The following is an 18,728-nucleotide window of genomic DNA, read 5'->3' on the forward strand; positions in this document are numbered from 1 at the left end:
TAAAGTTTAAGAAAACAAATAAAACAAATAAAATTTCCCTGGGGGAGTGGCACAAACAGGAACCAGGAAGTGTCTGTCCAGCATCTCACCTGACCCCGGAGGGTACGTAAAGCCCCCGGCCCAGGAGGCTCCACCCCTGAACACCTCCCCTCTGCACCTGCATCTCTGACCCACTCCGCCCAAAACCCACCAGAACCATGGGCTGCTGTGGCTGTTTCAGAGGCTATGGCTCCAGCTGTGGGGGTTGCAACTCCAGCTGCTGTGTCCCTCTCGGCTACCAGTGAAAGATCTGAATAGTGGCCATGGACCTCAAGTGGCCAGGAAATCCACTGCACTCCCCAGGCAATGACCATGCCCAGCCCTAGACCCCCTGCAGCGCGGCTCTTAGCCTGCTGTCTTCTGGAATAGGACAGTCTGTATCTCTTGACCCAGAAACAGAGCCCCCCCACCCATGCTGTTGGCTTCATGTGGACTTCCTGACACCCCGAAGGGGTGTCGGGGACCCCAGCTTGAGAACCACTGGCCCCGGGGTGAAGACAGTGGGTTCTGGACACGAGGCCTGGAGTCAAGCGTCAGGTCCACCACCTGGTCACCGTGGGCCCCCGGGGAAACAGCCCGACCTCTCTGCGCTTCAGTTTCTTCACAGCAGACCAGGAGCCATCACGGCCTCACCACCACCCCGCCCCCCTCCCCCAGGGTTACGGGGTCAAGGAGAAGACGACCCAGAGCCTGCAGCCGTGACAAGCCGCTTGCTCGGGATCACGGAACAACAGGAAAAGCAGCAGCGGGACCAGCCGGGCGAACAAAACAACACTCTGAGATGGTTAACCCATTAGCTAGGAGGAAGCTTTAAAATCGCATTCCGGACATAGTTTAGAGAGTCACGTCCATAAAGAGGGGCCGGCGGCTACGGAATTAGGGTGGACACGTCCTGTGGGTCGCACGCACCCAAACCAGGATCCCGGAGGGGCCTCGGCGGTGGGGGAGGGCAGAGGCCCAGGTTCCCACCGGGTCCCCCCACTGACGTGCTGCCCAGGACAGAGCCCGGGGCACTGAGCCCTCCGTGTCCTCCTCCTCACCTCCCTCTGCAGGGAGCCCATCTGTCACCTCCCTCTTTGTGCTGGTCCCACAGGCCCTGGGAAATGGTTTTCTTCCGGACTCCTCCTTGCCTTCCATCCACCATCACAATGTAGAGAGAAAGCAATCTGTCCCCACGTCCCCATGGCTGCCACGGCACTGGGCTGCACATCGTGCCCACGTCCCCGCAGCTGCCACAGAACCAGGCCACACACTGTGCCCACGTCCCCACGGCTGCCACGACACCAGGCTGCACGCTCTGGCAGCTCGAAGACAGTCACACATTCAGTGAACATGGCATGTCCCTTCCTGAGGCTGCTGTCACAGGTCACCACATGCTGCTGGCATAAGGCAGAAATGTTATATCTCCCGGTCAGGAGGCCAAAGCCCGACATCAAGGTGTGGGCAGGGCCACTCTCTGAAAGCTCTGGGAGAGGACGCTTCCAGTCTCTTCCAGCTCCTGGGGCTGCAGGTGTCCCTGCGCTGGTGGCTGCATCAGTCCTGTGCCCATGTCACCTGTGCCCTGCGGTCTCCTACCCCCCATGTGTCTGCCTCTCTTCTTCCTGTGAGGACACGGGTCCTGTTGGATTAGGTCCTAGCAACCTCATCTTCATTAGATTGTATCTGCAAAGACCCTATCTGCAACTAAGGTCACGTTCCCAGGCACCAGGGTTAGGTCATAAGCATCCATTCCAAGGGACACGATTTAACCCGGGGCTCGATCCCATGACAGCTTATTGGGTTACACTGTAACCACTTATTAAGAACTCTAACCAGCCGTGTTATTTACTTTCCCAGATCACAGAGACCTGAAACCAGGCCGGGGGTGGGGGCCCCGAGTGCCCAGAGATGCACCCCCCTCCATGGGCTGCCCTCCCTCCCGCACCCCTGCCCCAGGACCAGCCCGTGTGGGTTTTACATCCCAGTTGAAGAGACAAACAGGAAACAACAGATAACTTCATAACGATGGTTGCTCTGTGAGAAACCGGAGAGTGGGTAGGGAGCAGGGGTCGGGTGGACCTATTAGCCTTTGGGCAGCCTGAGCTCATGGCTGCTCTGGGGTGGGGGGGGGGCAGCCTGCAAACTGTGCATGCTCTGGGGTCTGGAACAGTCGATTATAGTTCAAAGGCACAAAACAGTAGCTCCTCGGGGGATGTCAGAGCCCAGATCGGGAAGCAACGTGAAGGGAACCAGACAGACAAGGGTCTGGGGGAAGGTCGGGTGCACAACAGAACTTAGCCTGACATCCCTTGTATGCGAGAACACCTGCAAACCCGTCACCATGAATGAATAAAACACGGGCAGCAACACAGTAGAGTCCACATTGAGAGAGTCAGAGATGGAGAAACGGAGAGCAAGACAGAGAGATGGACAGAGACAAAGAGAAAGGGATAGACGGACACCAAGGGAGAGAGGGGCCGAGCGTGCACGTGTGGGTGCATGGGGTGTGTGTGCCCCGAGGGGAGCTCTGGTGGAGGTGGCTGCTGACCAGGACCCGCTGTCTGGGGTGTGGAAGGTGTGCCGTGGGGATGGCGGGCCGACAGAAGCCCGGGCTGGGTGGCTCCTGCCGTCGACGGCTGCACTGTTGGTACGTACGTGTGCAAGCGATCGTGTATGTGCAGATGTCTGTCACCAGCAAACTCCGAGTGAATGAAGTTTCACCGTTGTCGGAACCGCCTTGCATGTGGGCCGCAGGGGGCGCCAGCCTCCCCACCCCGTTTCTGTCGCTGCCACACCCACGACGACGATGGTGGGTCCCCAGGACGTTTGACAAGGAGATGTCTGGAGTGGAAATGTTCTCTATTTCAGCAGGAGGAGGGGAGCCGGCAGGCACCTCTCCCACAGAATAGCAGTGAGACTGACACCTTGGACCACCGCTGCCACTACGTCACCCAGGGAAACCCTAGTAGGGGCCACGTGGGGGTAAACAGTGCTTTAGAGACAAAACACACATGCACACCAGAGCCAAGACCCAGGCTGCCCCTGGAGGTGCTTGGGCACCTCTTGGGACCGCTGACCCGTGTGGCTGAACTCCCACAACCAGGAGAGGAGCAAGCGGACGGGGCACCGGGCAGCTGGAGGGGCCTCTCCGGGGAGGGGCTGTGTCAGGGGCTTCAGAGGCGGGGGAGGCTCCTTCTCAACACCACCTGCGTCCTCCTCTCTGCACACTGGCTTCCTGGAATGCCAGCCTAACCCACCCGGAAGCTTCTGTACCCCCACAGTTCCTGGTCTCTGCACCCTGCGGACAGAGTGTCCCCCCATTCAGGTCTAGGAGGGGAAAGGCGGGTCTAGGGAGCAGGTAGCCCAGGCAGGACAAGAAGCCAGAGAAGAACAGGGGCCTCGCCCACAGCTCGGGGACACGCCCACAGCCCAGGGACCACGCCCATAGCCCAGGGACACGCCTACAGCTCGGGGACACGCCCGCAGCGCAATGGCCACGCCCACAGCTCAGTGCCAGGGCGGCAGGGACCGGGCGTGCGTCCCCGTGCTGGACCCGAGGGAACCTTCACTGGGCCACGGGAGGCGCCGCCTGGACGCAAGCCTGGCGCACGCCTCCTACTTCTGAGCCCTCGGAACTGGAAACACCAGCTCTAGATGTTGCCAGGGTCAGGTGACAGGGATGAAGGGGGTAAATAAAAAGTGCTTGTAAACAAATGTTTGTGTGGTTGTTTCAACATAAAAGAAAAAAGCAGACTGCCTAGAGAAAGTACATTCAGAGGAACAGGGAAGCGGCCATATGACACGCAGGCGGGTACGTAAGGCCCCCCGCCCACGAGGCTCCACACCTGAACACCTCCCCTCTGCACCTGCGTCTCTGACCGACTCCGCCCAAAACCCACCAGAAACATGGGCTGCTGTGGCTGTTCTGGAGGCTGCGGCTCCAGCTGTGGGGGTTGCAACTCCAGCTGCTGTGTGCCCATGTGCTGCTGTGCCAGCCTGTGCCTGTTCCAGCTGTGGCTCGTGTGGGGGCTCCAAGGGGGGCTGTGGCTCGTGTCGGGGCTCCAAGGGGGGCTGTGGCTCGTGTGGGGGCTCCAAGGAGGGCTATGACTCATGTGGGGGCTCCAAGGGGGGCTCTGTCTTCTGTGGAGGCTCCAAGGGGGCTGTGGCTCCTGTGGCTTCTGCCAGTCCAGCTGCTGTGTCCCCGTCCACTGCCAGTGCAAGGTCTAAGGTGTTGGCCACAGGCTCAGGTAATTCCCTCAATTTCAGATTTCTCAGGATGCCTCCTGGGCTGCATGCCACAGCCCTAAAGCTATAATGTCATCATACCCTCCAGAGCATTCTTTGCTCAGTCACCACAGTCGGGCATTCAGCAGTCCGGCTACCTACAGAGGCAGGGAGGGAGGGCATTAACCTTGTGCCCATCACCTCCTAATGGAAAGTTGGCACCACGGGAAGGTGAGTTCCGTGTTCCTCCCTCCCTAACTTCACAGCGTCTTGTAGCCTGAGCCCCGAGCCCCCCGGGACTCTTCAAGCGAGGGGACTCCCTGACCATCTGCTAGTCCTCTCTCACTTCTGCTGTTTTTCTTGCACATTTGGGTCCAAACTGGGCATTGTGAGGTCCTGCAATAAACATACTCCTGCACAAGACACCTCCTCACGGGAAAGTTCTCTCTGACTACTGTCTGCCCTGTCTTCGCCCCCAGTCTGATAACTCTCCCCCGAGTATCTTGCTCTGGCCTGCTCAGTCTTGCAGAGGAAGGGGGGGGGGGGGCAGGACCCCCTGCAAAGGACCCTGGGAGGGGACTCAGCAGAGAGTGGCCCTGGCCATCTGAGAGGAGAGGAGGTCCCAAGGAAAGGGCAGGGAGGTGGGACAGAGGGTTTCCTCAGATAAAGACTTTGGTAAAGTTATGCGGGGCTCCGGGAGATCACGTCCGAGGATGCAGGCTCATGCCCCATGGCACGTGGGACTGAGGGCGAGGGCACAGGCTCAGTAGTCAGCACCAGGTACTGTGTGGCCTTTGGTAAGTAACATGTCCTCCTGGTGCCTCAGTTTCCTGATCTATAAAATGGGAGTCACAGTGTTGTGAAGACTGAGTGTCCAATCCAGGCCAAGTGCACAGCGTCTGGCCCACCCACTCACAGAGGGACACGGACAGGAGAGGGGAGAGTGCTGAGGCCCGACACAGGAGCTCGATCCTTCCACTGGAAGTTAAAGAGCCAGCAGGTGATTGCAGGGGGAGTGTCTGGGATTTCTGTAAGCTCGTTGGGTAGGCGGGGGTCACTGAAAGCCTACACTCATGGGCAGAGCAGCGGAACAAATAGATAATGAGGAGACGTTACAGGACTGGCATTTGGTCAGATGAGGGCAGTGTGGGGGTGAGGACTGGGCTCCAGGGGATTGAGCAGAGGAGACTCAGTGCTAAGAGGAGGTGTATGTGTTTCCAACGGCTGTATAACAAACTCACAAACTCAGAGGCTTAAAACAACACACATTTATCATCTCCATCCCTAAGGTCTGAAGTCTAGGCACAGCAAAGCTGGGTCCTCTCCTCAGGCTGTCATGAGGCCAGTGTGGGCATCAGCTGCACTTGGTTCTCTTCTGGAACTCCCAAGCCTGCTCAGGGTGTTCGTTGCAATTGCAGGGTTGAGGTCCCCTCCTTGTGAGCCACAAGCCCATGGCCATTCTCAGCTGCCAGAGACCACCCGTGGCTCCTTGCCCTTGACCCCCATAGACTTCACAATGTCGCTGTTTGGTTCCCTCCAGGCCAGCAGGAGTGTGTCTCTCGACTTCTGTCTCCAGAAACTAGACTCCCTTTGTAAGAGCTCACTAATTAGGGCAGGCCCACCGAGCAGAGTCTCCTGTTTGATGAACTCAGCTGATTAGGAGCCTTGATCACATCTGCGGATGTCCCTTTTACCACACACAGCAGAGTAAAACCACAGCAGTGACATCTCACCTGAACTACAAGTTCCATCCATGCTCAAGATGACTGTATAGAAGGGTGAGGGTCATTAAGGGTCATTTTATTCTTCTGCCTGTCACAAGAGGAAAGATAAGTTTGGGGAGATGAGGACAGGTCACAGCCACAGTATCCACAAGATGTCAAAATGGAGGTGTTGCAAGTACAGTCAGATGGACCATCCTGGAGTTCAGGCTCTTGGTGCAGATCCAGAAGCTATCAACGCTGATCATGGCAACAAAACCAGGAATGAACAAGGGCAGATAATGTCAGCCTTATGGTCAATTATAGCGTGTAGAGAAGAGCAGTCGAGGACAGAGCCCTGGGGAGCATGAGCATCTGGGAACAATGAAGGAGTAGGAGAAAAGGAATTGTAATGGAGGCCATAGAGGTGAGAACAGTTCCAAGGAAACCCAGTGATCCAGGAACCTGCAGGGAGCTGAGTTTTCCTGGACTTTACACACAGGAAGGCATGATCGTGTATATAACCCTAAAGGACGCTACAAACAAAACCAAAAACTCTTGGAGTCAATCAATGAGTTTCAAGTTTAGTAAGGTCATAGGACACAAGGTCAACACACAAAAATAAAATGTCTATATGATAGAAACAAACAACTGGAAACCAAATTTAAAGCACAATATCATTTACAGTTGCTCTAAAAAATAAAATGCATAAGCATAAATGTAGCCAAAAATATCTAGACTCGGTGTGCTGAAAATGCAAAATGCTAATGAAGGAAACCAAAGAAGATCTATATAAATAGAGGGATACACTATATTCATGGATTGAAAAACTCAATAGAGCTAACATGTCAGTTCTCCCAAATTGATCTACAGTGAAAGAAATTCCCACAAAATCCAAGCAGGATTCTCTGTAGATATAGACAAACTGATTGTAAAATTTATATAGAAAGATAAAGAAACTAAAATAGTCACAGCCATTTTGAAAAATAATATAGTTAAATGAATAACATTACCTGATGTGGAGACTTACTATATAGCTACAAAAAACCAAGACAGTGTGTGGCATCCAAAAAGGAAAGGCACATAGTTAAATGTAACAAAATAGAGAGTAGGGTGTCACAAATAGAGGATAAGAGAATAGAATGTATCAGATAGAGAACAAATGTAACAGAGCAGAATATAACAGAGAACAGAATGTAACAGATAGAAAACAGAAGGTAACAGAACAGAATGTAACAGAGCAGAATGTAACAGATAGAGAACAGAAGGTAACAGATAGAGAACAGAAGGTAATGGAATCCAGAATCCAGAAACAGACCCATACACGTAAGACCAGCTGGTTTTTGACAAAATGCAAAAGGAATTCAATGGTAGAAGACTTCAAAAATAGCGTTGGGATAATTGGACATTTGTAGAGGAGAAAAGGAATTTTGACCTAAACCTCATATTTTATTAAATATTAACTCAAAACATATCACAGCATGTAAACCATAAAGCTATAAAATGCCCAGAAGAAAACAGAAAAATCCTCATGACCTAGGGTTTGACCAACAAGGCATTCTTAGATATAGCACCAAGACACAGTCCACAAAAGAGAAACCAGATGAATCAGACTTCATCAAAGTTAGAAGTGCTGCTCGTGGAAGTCCTGCTAAGAGAGGGGGAAAAACAAGCACAGAGAGAAAACATTTGGCAATCACAAGTGGAACCAACGGTTTGGCTACAAAATACGCAAGGAACTCTCCAAATGTAACAGCGGGAAAAATACTCTACTAGAAAATGGGCAAGAGGTGGGACAAGGTTTTCCCGATTCTCCCCCTAGAGACTCCCTTGTGGTCCTAACGCCTCAATTTGGGATCTGGCCTCCAGAAGTGAGAGAGAATGAGCTCTCTTGTTTCACACCAACCAGTGTAGTATGATTAGTAACAGCAGCCGTACCCACTTGCCTAACACCCACACGGAGACATCGTGGCTCAGGGCCCCAGCCTGGAGGTCTGGGTGGAGCACCAGGCGTGGAGCTGTCTCCTCTTCCTCCAGAGCTGTCCAAACAGCTCTCTGCTTTGGGCAGGAAACGTGCTGTGTGTGTGCTGTGCACCCACTGACCACAAGAGGCCGCTGCATACTTGCAATAGGAACCGAAGCCTTTCCTTCATAGGATTTTCTCTCAGCTTGAATTAAGCGGCCCCACATGGCAGGTGGCTACCAGAGGACAGCTCAGAACGGGCCTCAGCTGCTGACACGTCCCCTCCCCAGCAATGGGTCTTACCTCCTGCACAACTTGCTTCACAGAACCCAGGGAGGGGCTCCCACGTTTGGAGTCTGCAAGGATGTCCTCAGGCTACAGGGGCCGCAGAGCCAGGCAAACATACCCATCTATGGGAGGAACAAGGTCAAGTATCCGGGGTCTCATGCACGTCCTTTGAATTCCTCTTGACTCTGTAATTTAAAGAAACAGACATTCTGGCTTCTGTCTGTTGCCTCAGATTGCAGATTTTCCAAAGGCCATGAGACCCTTGAAGCAGGTGCCGTGTGGTTCCTGACCCCCTGGCCCTGCCCTCAGCCTGCCCAAGACAGGTGGCGTGCATGCACAGGTTGGTCACAGGAGTGGGTGGGCACAATATGATGTTGACCTCGCAAAGGGAGCCCGAGGAGGGGAGGAGAGCAGGAAGGGAACGGGACGCATCTAATCAGACACCAGAATGAAGAACCACAGTGATGGAGTGTGGGGGTACTTATTTAGGGATTTCATGGTATAGTTCCTGCCTTGATACACAAATCAGAGGGATCCGGAACAGTTGCCAGCCAAACATAGATGCCATAGAGCAAGGCCCAACTCTTGGTGGTAAAGGGTCTCTAGGATTTAGGGAAACCCCTGTCTGCCACTCCCCTGCCGCTCACACTGGAGTCAGAGGTCAGACAGACAAGAGGATAAGTTTTGGGGGTGGAGTAAATTCAGGATACTGAAGCCAGGAGTTTGTCCTATCTGTAAGAGCCCGGGTCAGGCCAGAGCCCAGCACGGGGGTGCAGGGGTCAGGACCCTGCGGAGACTGCAGACCGACAAAGGCAAAGGAGAAATACAGTTCCCCGAGAAAAGGCGAGAGGGACCTCATCCCACCAACTGAATGATGTCTGTCTTCTATGGCCGTGGGACTGGGTCCTTGTCAGCCTGTAGCCCACAGGCCAAAAGATAAAGGCTCCAGAAGTGAGCTTCAGGAGAGGATGTGTGAAAAGGAGCTGATTCGGGTAAACCACAAGAAGACAGGTTTCACCAAACATTGAGAAACTCAAGGTCTGGGTTCAGAGCCTCAGGTCTTGCACTAGCAGCAGACAGGGACACAGCAGCTGGACTGACAGCAGCCACAGGAGCCACAGTCTCCCTTGGAGCCCCCACAGGAGCCACAGCCCCCCTTGGAGCCCCCACTCGAGCCGCCGCTGGAACAGGCACAGGCTGGAACACAGCAGCACACGGGCTTGCAGCAGCACACGGGCACACAGCAGCTGGAGCCGCAGCCCCCACAGCCGGAGCCGCAGCCCCCACAGCCGGAGCCACAGCCCCCACAGCCGGAGCCACAGCCTCCAGAACAGCCACAGCAGCCCATGTTTCTGGTGGGTTTTGGGCGGAGTCGGTCAGAGATGCAGGTGCAGAGGGGAGGTGTTCAGGTGTGGAGGCTCCTGGGCCGGGGGCTTTACGTACCCGCCGGGGTCAGCTGAGATGCTGGACAGTCACTTCCTTATTTCCATTCATGTTCTCTCCCTGGGGAAACTGTGTGTCATTTAAAAATAACACAAATATTGCTTTATGCCTGTGACACACTTCCTCCTGGTGCAATGTTCCCCCTCCAAACCTTCAAGTCAGAGTCAGCTTCACTCCTGAGATCCTTTGGGAATGAGGCCAGATTGGTCTCCTCCTGCCCACCTGCCTTGTCTTCTGTCTCTATTCCAGAAGGACTCGCTGTAGAGTTTTTTAGTGGTTTCTTTGTTTTATGGAGACCTTTGTAAAGCTTGGGCTCTCCCAGTTCCTGATCCTACTCAAGCACGATCAAAGGCTGTGTTCTCCAGTCTGTCTGGGAGCAGAAGCTACAGAGACATTTCTCTGTTCTGTCCCTTGTCCAGTGTTCAGGAATCCAAGGCTTTCTCAGGTTCCCGGTCACTGGGCCTCCCTGGAGCATCTCTCATGTCTGTGACCTTGTGACACGTGCTGCTTCTTCTCTTCAGAGGGTTCACTGTCTTCCAGTGTCTCCCCCCACAGGGCCCTGTCCTCGGCCCCTCTTGGGGTTCACTGTCCTCCAGTGTCTCCCCCTGCCCAGAGCCCTGTCCTTGGCCCCTCTTGGGGTTCACCATCCTCCAGTGTTGCCCCCCACAGGGCCCTATCCTCAGCCCCTCTTGGGGCTCACTGTCCTCCAATGTCTCCCCCCCACAGGGCCCTGTCCTCGGCCCCTCTTGGGGTTCACTGTCCTCCAGTGTCTCCCACACGCAGGGCCCTGTCCTCAGCCCCTCTTGGGGTTCACTGTCCTCCAGTGTCTCCCCCCCACCGGGTCCTGTCCTCAACCCCTCTTGGGGTTCACTGTTCTCTAGAGTCTCACCCCCAGAGCCCTGTCCTCATTCCCTCTTGGGGTTCACTGTCTTCCAGTGTCTCCTCCCCAGGGCCCTGTCCTTGTTCCCTCTTGGGGTTCATCATCCTCCAGTGTCTCCCCCCCACCGGGTCCTGTCCTCGGCCCCTCTTGGGGTTCACTGTCCTTCAGTGTCTCACCCCCAGAGCCCTGTCCTCATTCCCTCTTGGGGTTCACTGTCCTCCCGTATCTCCCCCCCAGAGCCCTGTCCTCGGCTCCTCTTGGGGTTCACCATCCTCCAGTGTTGCCCCCCACAAGGCCCTATCCTCAGCCCCTCTTGGGACTCACTGTCCTCCAATGTCTCCCCCCCACAGGGCCCTGTCCTCGGCCCCTCTTGGGGTCCACTGTCCTCCAGTGTCTCCCATATGCAGGGCCCTGTCCTCGGCCCCTCTTGGGGTTCACTGTCCTTCAGCGTCTCACCCCCCAGAGCCCTGTCCTCATTCCCTTTTGGGGTTCACTGTCCTCTCGTATCTCCCCCCCCCCCAGAGCCCTGTCCTCGGCCCCTCTTGGGGTTCACTGTCCTCCAGTGTCCCCCCCATCAGGACCCTGTCCTCAGCCCCTTTGCCAGCTCTTGGGGTCCTGGGGAACCTCCTTCCTCCTTGTGCTGCCCCTGTTCCCTGTGCCCAGGGACGGATCTCCCTCTCAGTCCTGAGCCCTAAAGACCCAGGGGCTTGCCTTAGTTCTTCTCCCATGTCCTAGAGTTTCCTTCCTTTTCTCCAAGTTTTTACTGTGGAAAAACACACATAACAGGAAGTTAACCGTCTCCACCACTTTCAAGCGCACAGCTCAGTGGCACCATACCACGTACAACCATCACCACATCCATCTTCAGAATTCGTTTCACAAAACGAGACTCTGTCCCCATGAAACACTGACCCCCTCCCCTCCCCAGCCCCAGTGTCCACCATCTACTGTCTGTCTCTACGAATGTGACTCCTCCAGGGACCTCATATGAGGGGATCACACAATATTTGTCCTTTGGTGTCTGGCTTATTTCACTCAGCACCAGGTCCCCGAGATTCACCCATGTTGTAGCAGGGGTCAGGATTTCCTTCCTCTTCGTGGCTGAGTGACAGTCCCCTGCGTGGATGGGCCACGGTTTGCTCATCCATTCATCCATCCACGGACACTTGTGTCCACCCATTCATTAGCTGCTGTGAACATGGGTGCATGTTCACACGCACGTCTCTTTGAAACCCTGATCTCAGTTCTCTGGCGGGGGGGGATGTGGCCACACATGGGGCTGCTGAGGCATGTGGGGATTCTATTTGTAACTTTTTCAGAAACCGGCACACCGTCCTCAACGCGGCTGTGCCAGCACTCATTCCCAGCGTTCACACCCTCGCCAGTGTTCGTCCCAGCGTTCACACCCTCACCAGCAGGTGGCATTCTCTGTTTCTCTGATAGTCATCATCCTTCTGGGTGTGAGGGGCCACGTTTTCTTCCTTAAGGAATTATCGATAGGGGGCTCTCTCTCAGCACCCAGCCACTTTCTGGCCACCCCGTACATGGTGACCCCCCGCCCCGCGAGGATGTGTTTCCCAGGGCGTTCCCACCCTGGCATTTGGCATGCTGCTCCTGAGAACTCGAAGATCCATGGGAAGAGTTGGCATGTGGTTGAGGGCCCTGAATCTGGGGGCCCTGCAGGAGTCTGGTCTGTTCAACAGCTTGCTTGCACCCCTTAACAACCTCTTAGCCAGTCAGCTGGCCTCTCCATTCTCTGTCCATCCAACGGGCATGAGCACGCCTGCGGGGGTGCTCTTCTCCCCTGGAGTTTGGTGAGTTTACCTTTCTTTATGATCCTGACTTTCCAGTGGGTTTTACAACAATGAGCTTTTGTAGTTTGACTCATTTCAATCGAGGAGAGCGATGTTCTCTTGGGCTGTTCTCCCTCAGAATGAGAGCGGAGCTGCCACCATCTGTCTCTCACACACAGCAGAAGTTAAATTACAAATGAGAAAAGGAATACACACATCGAAAAGAAAAGACTATGAAAAACATAATGCTTACTAAAAGAAAAACCAAATTGCCAACACCCTGTAGACATGTAGCAAAGACAAGATGTAGCCTCTTGCTAACCATTATCAGAGGTTAGACCACTCCTTCTGCAGCAGGGCGACTATTCATCCTGGTCCAGGACATATGCCTCTAAAGAGAACTTGATCCTGGGGCACCTGGGTGATCCAGTAGGGTGAGCATCTGACTCTTGATTTCAGCTCAGGTCATGATCTCATGGTTTGTGGATTCAAGCCCTGCATCGGACTCTGTGCTGACAGCATGGAGCCTGCTTGGGATCCTCTCTCTCCCTCTCTCTCTGCCCCTCCCCTGCTCTCTCTAAATAAATAGATAAATAAATAAGTAAACAAACAAAGTTTAAAAATAAAGAGAAACTGATTCTTAAAATATCAGTGTATACATTAAAGGGCTGTTTGGACTCAAATAAACTTAGGTTTTGTAAGCCCGGAAAGCAGCACACAGAGAGAAGACAGAACAAGTGAGAATAATGATGGGGTGAGATGGTCTGATACATGTGTAATCAGAGTTGCAAAAGGAGACAGAGAATGGAGAAGAGGAAGGGCCTGAAGAAACATCTAGAACAAACAAAGAAGTCCTCAACTCAATCATAAGACCACAAACAACCCAACTTAGAATAGACAATACATATACATGGATATTTTCCCAAAGAGGATGTAGAATGGATAATACCACAGAAGAGATGTTCACAACCGCTGGTCATTTCAGAAATGAAAATTAAGACCAGACAGCATCTCCACCCACGAGAGTGGCTGTAATCCAGAAGAAAGGCAGTAGGAAGTGTCAGCGAGGATGCCGAACAACACAAGCCTCACGTGTTGCTGGTGGGAATACGGTACGGCATAGCTGATTGGGAAAGTGATTTCTGTAAGTTCTGGAACAGGTAAGCGTACCTTTACCATAAGACCCATCGATTCCAGTCCTAAGTATCTACTCGAAAGAGATGAAAACACACAGCCCTGCAAAGACCTGCACAGAAATGTTCAAGGCAGCTTTATCCACAATAGCCGAAAAGTGGAAACAACTCAAATGTTCACCAACCAGTGATGAATAAACAAAATATGGCAATCCACAAAGGAATACTCTTCATCAAGGAAAATAAGTGGGGTATTGATAACACAGCTACAGATGCAGCTCAATATTCCACTCAGTGAAAGAAGCCAGACACAGAGACCACATAGGATTCCACTGATGCAAAATGTCCAGAGAAGATGACTTAATAAATAAATAAATAAATAAATAAATAAATAAAATAATAAGGAGAGAGGAAACCCCTCCATGAGGAAATAAGGAAAGATTTGAACAAAAGTAAATACTTACCATCATCTCCTTGCATAGGAAGATTTTCCAGCAAAAAGATATCAATTATTCCTAAATTAATCTTTACATTTACTTCAATCCAAATAAAAGCCCCAACAGGATTCCTTTTTGCAATGAACCCAACTGATTGTAAAGTTTATGTGTGTGTGTGGGGGGGGGGGGTATCAGTGGTGGTTGATATTCAGTCACGGGGGACAGAATATACATCCACTTACGTTCTGTCCTGAATGCCTTCTGACATATAATAATGAGTAGGCAGAACTCCTCAGCTAAGAGAAGGAAAGACAACACAACAGTCAGGACGTATTGGAAACTGGAGAGCAGAGAGACTATTACAGACTCACTTCACAGTTAAGGGGGAGCTAGAGCTGAAGCCCCAGAGGATCCAAAGCTGAAAGGAAGAATCGTCACTGGGGCCAAAGGCATGTAGGGACTCAATCACGGGGACCTCTGAGGCTGGGAACAGGGGCAGGTGTGACTAAAACCAGGCAGATTGGTTGAAATCTATACAGGAAGGAGTTAGATGTTTAGATCATCTTCCAACTCATAGGGAAACCGAGGTAGGGAAACCATGGGACAGGGCGCAGGCTGAGTCCAAGAGTGCCACACTGAGGTCGTGGGGATAGAGGGAAGTACGGACACAAATCTGAGACTCCAGCCTCTTCCCTACTCACTTCTGAGGACCCCGGGGGCTGGTCACAGCTTCCAGGCAAGACAGTGAGTGAATCCTCTACAGAAAAACAGAGTTGCCCAAGGTAGGGAGACATGTTGGGGGAAATGTTCTCCCAAAGGTCAAGAGGCAAAGCCAAGGATCACCAGACTGGAGGAGCAAGGCACCCCAGGGCACACGGGGAACCTGGCACATCTCCATATGGCACAGCAGGATGACCCCTTGCTGATAGGTCACATGCAGTGTCCCTCCTGCCCCCTCCCTACCCTGCAGTAATTGGTGCCATCCAGACATGGGCTGCCTCCTCCCCTGCCCAGAGCTTCTTGGGCACATCCTCCCTCTAGAGCTGACTCTTTGGGATGGAGCAGCCACATGTGGGCTCACCATCCGCTGGTAGGTCCCACAGAATCTGTGGACATGTGACAAGTATGGTCAGCCACTGCTTCGGGACTATGTAGCTTCTTCACACAGACTCTTGGAATTCTCAAATACACAAACTGGAAAAAGGGGTGGGGGGAGGAGAAAATTATTCAAGGAGTAAAAGAAGAATTCAAAATTGTATGAAGAGTATCTTCAAGTAGATAAGATGATATTTCGAATAGACCTGATGCACTGAACAACAGTGAGCTACCCAAAAGGGAAACACAAAGACTGAAAGAGAATTCTCACAAATTTAAAGTCCAACAGCAAGAAAAATGACTCAGGAGAGACTGAGAGCTAGTCTTGAATAGAAATTCCAGAAAACAGAACCAAGAGGCAGAGATGAATCGTGGAAGAATAAGATATGGGGTTGGAGCCCCCACTGAGGAGGCCTCAGACAAGGAAACACAACCAGACAAAGCAAGGAGATGTGGAGACGCAGAACAGCATGTTAACAAAGATCTCATTTGGGAACATTCTGGTATTGAAAGGCCTCTGTTTCCACACCCAGGAGGAGCACCACACTATCAGCACAACAGGTGGGAGAAAAGAAAAAAAGGCCCAGAGCCTGGGCACACAAGGTGAGATTTCAGAATAAAGATCTAAAGCTTCCAGAGAGGAGAACACACAGATTACACACACATACGTGAGAATGAGTATACAAATTCTCAACAGTCTCTCTAAGAGCCAGACAGAAATACAGCAATTTCATCCATATTTGGGGGGAAATTTTCTAATCCAGAATTGTATATCTAGCCAAACTACCAATCAGGTTTAAAGTGAGAATTATGATTCTCTTTAAGAAATGTAAATTTTCAAAAGATGTCAACAGATTGCTTTCTTCCTCAAGAAACTGCTGGGGGATGGGCACCACAGAGACAAGAATTTAAACGAAAATAAGTCCATGTGATCCAAGCAGCAGGAGATGGAGTGTCGTGAGCACAGAGGGAATCTCCAGAAGTAGGAGGACCATCCCCAGGCATCATCTCCGGGAAACACAGCAGAAATCAGGGGATGCCCAGAGAGCCAGAAGAGGGTTGACAGATAAGAATATGTACACTGGGCCAGGAGACCATAGGCTAGGGGGGCACCAGGGGAGTTTAAGGAAGGCAAGACCCTCATGTCATTGTCCAGAACCCACAGACACCACTTAAAAAGGAATACCAATAGATGTAAACACAGTCATGTTTTTCAAGAACAATGGTTGAGGTACTAACAGCTAAAACATTTGAGACTGTCAGAACCACAGAATGCTGTTTGTTAATGTCTGCATTTGTTGGATTCCAACAGTATCCTCATATCACTTAGAAAAAAAGAAGATCAAAAGAAAAGAAGGAAGGAGGGCGGAAGCTGTGGGCACAGGAAGGCTGATGGACACGGAGACGTGATGTAAGGCTTCAAGGTCAGTGGAGCCACATGGATAGACAGAACTCGATAGAACAGAACACGAAGTTCAGGAGTGTGAAATCTAAAAAACCCAAGAGAATCCAACGGTGGATCAGAGCCCACGTTGAATGTACAACTTCAGTCAACACACATGACACAAAATTGTTGAAAACAATCAGTAAAATAGTAAACAGGAAAAAGTGTGGCACAATTATACACTTTCTAATATCTAGCACTAGAAAATGGCCAAAGATGTACCCTGCCAGAGAAAAGAAACAAAAAAAGGGAAGTGAATACATGCTCAGGTACAGAGAGGGATCCAGGCGCACGATACTCACACCTGAACACCTCCCATCTGCACCTACATTTCTGCAAAACACCAAAAAATTAACCAGAAACACGGGTACCCGTGGGGGGCTAGGGACTACAACTCAAAATGTGTGGGCTGATGATCTAGCTGTGATGTATCAAAGGGAGGATTTGGCTCTTCTGGGGACTCCAATGGGGCTCTGACTCCTGTGGCTGCTGCCAGGCCAGCTGCTGCAAGGCAGGCTGCTGGCAGTCCAGATGCTTCCATTCCTGCTGATGCAAGCCCTGCTGCTGCTCTTCCGGCCGTGGGTCCTCCTGCAGCCAATCCAGCTGCTGTGTTCCCGTTTGCTGCCAGTGCAAGGTCTGAGGCTCTGGCTTATGGCCTCAGGGAACTCCAAAAGACCTGTGCTTCCCCTCGAGTGACTATAGGAACATCCTGGTTACAACCCCCCAAAAAAACCACACAAAGCCCGCCCCCCAAACACTTCCTCTCCGCTTGCTGGATCCCTCCAGTGTCTTGGCTTAGACTTTGCCCCCAGCCCTTGTGGCAAAGCAATGGACTACTCCCATACACATTCCCTACAAAGGCGATCCCATCCTGCAGGCCCTTTGGCCTCTCCTACTGCCATGCCTTCATGCCGGAGCCACACTACCTGGAAAAGGCCCACAGCGCCAGGACGTGGCCCAGATCCCCCTCTCTCATCATTCTCTGTGTCAAAGCACCACATCCTTGCTCTCCTCTGCTTGCTAGGAGCTTGATGGCATTGGCATCGCAATGTCTCCCGGAAGCTGCCTCACTAACACAGGTGTGTGAAGATCCAATGGGTCTTGGTGCACCACCTCCATAAGTGGTAAATAAACTCTCCCCCCATAAGTCTTGGTCTTCCTGTGGCGGTTTCCTTCCATCCGCGGTCTCACTTGCAAAACACACCGTGTGTCCCTCATCTCACTTCTTAAGGGACCACTGCTCCCCAGATCTTCACCGCTGTCACTCCACTGCTGGCTCACTGCTCACTGCACATACGTTTGTGGAATTCAATCAGGAACGACTCACGACACGCATGGAGGAATGAGTCAATAAGTAAGGAAGAGACGACTGAATCGAAAAGAGTCGTTCTTATCAGGCTGAAGGGAGCCCAGACGGCTGAGCCTCCATGGGATTCAGACTTTGTTGGAATCGTGGAGGCTGCTCCTTCCCCATGCCATGATCTGCTTCGCAAGGCATCCCATGAGTGGTGTCTGCGCCCATCCAGGCCGCAGAGCAGGAGCCAAGCCTAGAGAGAGGGCAGTGACTTCAAAATGGGCTGTGTTCCTCAGGTGTTCCGGATGACAAAAGGAGAAATGGTGTCGTTTTCAGAGGCCAGAGGCAGTGTGTCTCGGCACAGACTGACGAGCACTCTTTCCATCTCTGGGCTCACAGACATCACACCGTTGGTTCCACACAGGAAGGAACAGAAGGCGATGTCCTCGACCCGATCAAAGGATCTACCAAACAGCCACAGCTGCCACCACACGTCCCACTGAAAGCCTGGGATTTCCTTTGAAGGTCAGGGACAGGAAAGGATGTCCACATTCACCACATCTACTCAACATTGCACGCAAGGTCTACCCAGGGCAATGAGGCAAGACAAGGAAGTAAAAGGCATCCATGTGGGAAACGAAGAAGGAAAAGTATGTCTCTTCACAGAACACATAATCTTGCACAAACAAAAGAACCAAAGACATGCACGCACATGCGCGCGTGCGCGTGCGCGCACACACACACACACACACACACACACACAAACCACAATAATAAATCAACTCAGTAGGTTGCAGGATCCATCCGCAATATACAACAATCAGCTGTATTTCTAGACACGAGCAATGAAGAATCATCATTGAAATTCAGAAAACAATGTCCTCAAAAAGAACAAATACTTAAGAATATACTTCAAGGGGCACCTGGGGGCCTCAGTCAGTCTAGCGTCCCGCTCTTGATTTTCGCTCAACTTGTGGCGCTCAAGTTGTGAGTTGGATCCTCCATTTGGGCTCCAT

At 52.1% G+C, this 18,728-nt stretch overlaps 1 long non-coding RNA gene across 2 annotated transcripts in view; it reads right to left on the reverse strand.

The window, feature by feature from the left end:
* Positions 1–5,097: 5,097 nt before the first annotated feature.
* LOC122231046 overlaps positions 5,098–18,728 on the reverse strand; it is a 116,689-nt gene continuing 103,058 nt past the window's right edge. Inside the window, exons 3-5 of one of the 2 annotated variants that reach the window (XR_006208158.1) lie at positions 8,209–8,378; positions 5,976–6,054; positions 5,098–5,877 (exon numbers count right to left, since the gene is read on the reverse strand). This is a non-coding gene — a long non-coding RNA (uncharacterized LOC122231046). Of the gene's footprint in view, positions 6,055–8,208; positions 8,379–18,728 lie in introns of both variants that reach the window. The other variant, XR_006208157.1, reaches the window with a different exon arrangement.

The sequence above is a fragment of the Panthera tigris genome, chromosome D1 (genome assembly GCF_018350195.1).
Source record: "Panthera tigris isolate Pti1 chromosome D1, P.tigris_Pti1_mat1.1, whole genome shotgun sequence".
Classification (NCBI taxonomy): Eukaryota; Metazoa; Chordata; class Mammalia; order Carnivora; family Felidae; genus Panthera; species Panthera tigris.